We start from the raw sequence: 5579 nt of genomic DNA on the forward strand, positions 1-5579 counted from the left end.
ATTAATTATGAAATTCTTAAAAGCCTAGGATTAAGCAACATTAAAATTTTTATATCAAGCTGCAAACAAAATCTTATCTTGGAGAAGCAAGTTTAATCTCATGTTAAGTGTAGTGCAGGCAAATTACATTCTACTTTTAAGAAATATTTCTGGATGCTTTTCTTTAAAAATCTCTCTTTGGGCATTAGTTTTCCATATTAGTATTAGCCTTAAAATGAAAAGTGAAACATTCAACTGGAAAAGGATAGACAAGTATGGATTCTGATATTATTCTACAGAAATGAAGACACAGAATACTATTTACTATGAATGAAAAAATTGTAAGGCCCTAAGCTCTCCTCAGATACTACCCCTCCCAGTGTCCGCTGTCACACAGACCACATGTGGAAGGATCTGAATCTCTGGCCCCGAGATGGAGGGAGCAGATTTCAACTCAGAGAGCGAGGAGGAGTCTCCAGCTCAGACGACTTGCTTTACGAACGCTCACAGGATGAGTTCAGAGGCGGATAAACACGCGCTGTCCATGTTTCTAAGGTCCTTCTGTTCAAACATCCCATGAGTCTATGTAGTTAGCAGAGGTATATACGTGCTGATATGACAGAATAAAAGTCAGCCAGACACCACCTCTCAAACAGTGTGGACGTGGCTGGAGAAAGAATTAAAATCACGGTTTTAATTCTTCTAAGGGCGACTTTGCCAGGCTGTCTCAGCTCATGGCGAGACCATACAGTAGAATGTAAATCTAAAGACCCTTCTGCTCATGAAAGAACCGAGACCCTAATTAGGATTGTGACTAAAACTTTGTGCATCAAACAGTGCATGGGGTTATTACACAAATATTTGTAAACTCTGAAGAGTGGTCAGTGATGAACATCACCAAGACTGAAGTCACTGTGATCACTTGGGACTGAATGAGAACACCAACGGAAAGAACGCTGGGAGAGTGCCCCTCAAAGAATGAAAGGAATACCATGCTTATGGGGTCAAAAGAGGAGTCGAAGGAAATTAGTCATGAACAGTGCCAAACGCCGAAGAGGTGAGGAGTCAGCTCACAGTCATTCACGGCCTTTAGAGGGTAGTTCCTTCAGATACTGAAGCTCAGTCTATATTGCAGTGTCAGGGGGGACAGGGACGTAGATGGTGCCCGGGGGGAGCGTTAAGTGCCCACGTGCTTTTGAGTCCATCAGGTGTCCTTTCGGAATAGACCCGACATTCCCGACGGTGCAGTAGCCCGTGAGAACAGTAACAAAACTTTTCTAATCCCTTAGAATAGGACCATTTGTTCTCATTAATTTTAATCTTAATCTGAAAAACTATTGAAACTATTTTAGATCAACATTTAAATTGTCTTGAAATGTTTTAGTTTATGAGTCAAACTGGCGACACAGGCTGTGGAGTAAGATCTCAGCCCTGCTCCACATAGAAATGTGACATGTGAGTGAGAGCCTCCTATTGCGAGAGACCGAGTGACACAAAGGCCACCAGGTTGTCCTCAGTGGGTCACAATGGGGAGTCATGTGCTTGAAACAATGCCACAGGCTTCCAGGTCCGCTGGCTAGTCTTTGGTCTTGGGAATTCATTTCAGCAGAGACTTGTTCAGGCCAGATATGCTGGTTAGTTCCTCACAAGCTCAGCATTTTCAGGCTGTGGCCAAAGAACTGACAGTCCACTTTACTGACACCTTTTATAAACGCAGGTATCAATGAGAGTCTCAGAGGCTACAGAAAGTCAATGTCATGGTGTGCAATTAGGGTTGAAAGGCTTCTTTATTGCCAGTATATCGTTTAACACAGGATACACTGGCAATGAAGGGTCTAGAATTAGAAAGACAGTTTTATTGGCAAGTGAAAGTCTCTTCTTACGTCTCTTCTTATTTATTACTTAGGCACCAGGGCATGTGGAGGGGCACCTTGTGTACTGGGATGTGGGGTTTAATGGAATTCTTATGAAGGTCTGACTGTTTAATCAGAGCCCCCTTCTCGACTAAAAGGATGCCACCAGTGTTAATTCTTGCTGCTCCTCTAGATCTGTAACTGGACAGGACAGAATTCGCTGACGTCAAGAAGGCGTACCCTTCTTCAGTGCATGTACTGCAAGGACAGAAAGGTGGGGAGATGATGTAGTGAGAACTTCAGGACAGGGGCCAGCAGCCCGCAGCCTCATGTCCAAGGGAAGTTTATCAGAACACAGCCGTGCTGCTCATGAACAGTTTCTGGCTGCTTTCGTGGTACACCAGCAGAGACCTTGTAGTCCACAAAGCCAAAAGTATTTATTCTCTGGTCCTCTCAGAACAAGCCTGCTGACTCAGAATCCTACTGAAAGCAAACTGTAAAACACCCCCCGCCCCACAACACACACACAACACGAGATGAGTGGGTTGAACATTCAGGTAAGAGATTGTGGCGAGGTGCAAATATGCTTTGATGAAAACTGAGGGGAGATACTTAGCTACCACTTTCCGTACTAACCGCCTGGGAGGGACTCAGCTTGGCTTCATCCTCTGAGAGGAGGTGCTGTTCTTTTCCTAATGGGCACCTCCGGGGAACAAACATGCTCTCACTGCACTGCCTATTGGACAGGAAGGCTCTGCGAGGTCCAAGGCCCTTCATGCAGGCAGACCCGAGTACCACGGGTTCTGAAAGAGCTTGTCTAGTCCTAAAGAGTGGTCCAGCAGAGCGAGACAAGGAGGCACCTAGAAAGTCCTATATTCCTGTCCCAGAAAAAGATGCAAATGGGTAATATAACATTTCTGTTTGCCAGTTAAGTCAATATTATGGTCCATGCAAAAATTTTATGGGTATTTTCCCCAAAAAATTCAAGATATATTTTCAAGGTGAAAGTATTCTTTTTATTATGTTGAAGGGGAAACAATGAATTCAAGTGCTGTGTGCGCACCGGCTCACCTCCATCTGCACGGTTCTATTTTCAGTCATCCTACCTGTCCACTCCTCCCAATTACGCCTGCTTTTCAAAACCTCGGAAACGAAGGGCCTTTTTGATCAAGTTCCCTGCGTGGCTAAACTTGTATCTTTTCCCATCCCAATGGCTTGCAGAACAGCTGAGAGCAGAGTGTTCGGTGTGACCTCATTATCCGTCACAGGTACTGAACATGCATCCGTTTAAACATGTGTGCCCACGACTGAAAGAGAGCTCCCCGAGTGTGCTGTGTCACCAACAGCAGCAAAGAGCCGACAGACAGCCTAGGGCCCTCCCTGCTTCCAGAGGCAACTGCAGGATTCTAACCGACACCTTTAAACTTATGCAATAAAATCTTAAATGGAGGCACATTTATGATCACCGATGAGAGAAGCTACACACATATAAAACTAGCTGTTTATGTCGTCTTTAAATAATGTCTTCAGTTTCCTTTGCCACAATGAAGATGTGGCCGTGGACTAGTCCTCTCGGAGGCTGATCTGGTTCTGTAATTGCTATTCCTTGAAATGAGCTAGTTGTTTTATCTAATGATTTAGGGGACAATTACTTGACAATTGGTGTGTAACCTACTTTGGAGAATTGCCCGTGTCTCTATGTAAATACCACCATCCCAGTTTAGTAACCCAAGTGGGTGAGTCAAGATAGGGGGCGGGGCGACAAGTACTAAGCTCCACAAATCCTTCACAAGAAGGCTGGTCTCGTGTGGTAAAATGTAAATGCCATCACCTAACATGTCTCTTCACAATATGGCAACTAACACCTCCGACCCAGCACCTCCAGGATGCGCTGTGCACCAGGAACCAGCTCCATGGGCTTCCTTCCTGCTTTCCACAGCTTTCCACATCTTCCTCACATACCGAGTTCTGACATTTGCATTGGTGTTGGCCACACTAATCATTTCAAAACCAGTATTTTGCAGCAAACCACCAATAATCTTGTCACTAAGTATTCTGAGTTATGGAGATGGTGTACATTTAAGACTCTTGCATTGAGATCTCTATTTGCTAGATTGGGTTTGGTCACTGTCTTTGGCTATGGTCACCTATGGGTGTATTGGGGAAAAGAGTCCCGAGGGTCCAGGATGTGTGATCCTATATATCCTGTGCTTGACAACACAAACTACTTCTAAATAAAATATAGCTTGACAGCTACAAGCCATTAGATACTAGCAGGCAAAAATCCTGAAGTTCCTGATATTTTTTAATCATTCACTTAATATTGAGCTCAGACTATGTGCCAGGTACTATATTTGAATATGCTTTGTAGTTTCTAATTTCAAAGTTTTCCCTAACCTAAAGTACATACTGAATATATGTTTGATGTAGGGGAAGAATTACAATGGAAGTTCAGGGATGGCAAAGTCACAATAGCAACCTGTCTGGGAATCAATTCTTTATTACTCCTAAAGTTTCTTTCAACCTAAAAAAAATCCCACAATTACCCTGAAACCATGCTATATAGTTCTCTCTTTCCAGCTGTTGGGACGTGTGCCAAGAAGTAAGAGTCTTTTGCTAAGATTCTCACACACCCCTAATTATGCGGGAAGATCGATGCTTTCCTATTGCCAAACTGGTTGTGCTGGAAAAAAGAAAAACGCCTGGCTGAAGGTCAGGGGGGTGCACAGCAAGGATGGCACAGGGCAGTGAGGAAGCAGTTTCCTCCCCTTTAGCTCACGTAACAGATCCTGTGGCGCCCTTTTTCTTTCCCTCTTTAGTACAGAAGTTAGATCGTTCAGACAGACTGAGCCCTTACAGCACAGACCCTTCCATAGAAATGCTGGCCCATCCTGTTGCAGCAGAGGCTGCCAGCTAGTGCCCCCGCTTCCTCCACAACAGCTCCAGTGCACGTGGGGACTTTTCTGAAGCAATCCCATCTCATCTCATCTCTGGGTCATTATTAAAAACTGCCTTTTCATCTTGAGAAGTGGTCTCAGCTTAAGCCCTGGAACCGCAGTGAACGCACCCAATTCTTCTGCCTCATGACAGTTCCTGCGGCGGGCGTTACACGCTACATGGGCATCCACCCGCCTTCAGCTCGCCGTTCTCCAAACTAAATCGTGACTCATCCCTCAGCCAAGCCTGACCGGCTGGTCCTTTCTGTGATCTCCTTTGTTCTGCTAACACCACAAAAACCTACATAACTAGTTAGTATGTTTTCTCATATTACTCAAGTTTTAAAGACGTGAAATTTATATAGTTACTTATAATCCATTAACCTACTAATATGCAGTAAATATGGGATAACGTGATTGAGCTTTGCTTTTCAACCCATTCCCCAAAGTACAAGTGTAAATCACAGGGGAAATACTTTGTTTCTAAAACCTGTAGAGAAACGTTCAAGTCATCATGATGGGACACGTGCTGGTTAGAGCCACTCTGTGCTCCAGAGCAGCTCTCCACGCAGCACAAGGAGGTAGTTGGAGGGGCTCGTGCACTTCTCTTCATATAAAAATACACAAGCAAAAACCCTTAAAATAGTATATAATTCAAACTTTAAACCTCAAGTACAAAGATATCTGAATTATACATGTCAAAGTTTACAAAGGTGTCCCCCACCCCAATTAGTCTAATTGTGTACACTTTGATTGCAAAAAAACTGAATGAAAAAACCAAGAGTCAACAAAATTCACAAGCCAGAAGCAG

The sequence above is a fragment of the Myotis brandtii genome, unplaced genomic scaffold, assembly GCF_000412655.1.
Source record: "Myotis brandtii unplaced genomic scaffold, ASM41265v1 scaffold55, whole genome shotgun sequence".
NCBI classification, from domain to species: Eukaryota; Metazoa; Chordata; class Mammalia; order Chiroptera; family Vespertilionidae; genus Myotis; species Myotis brandtii.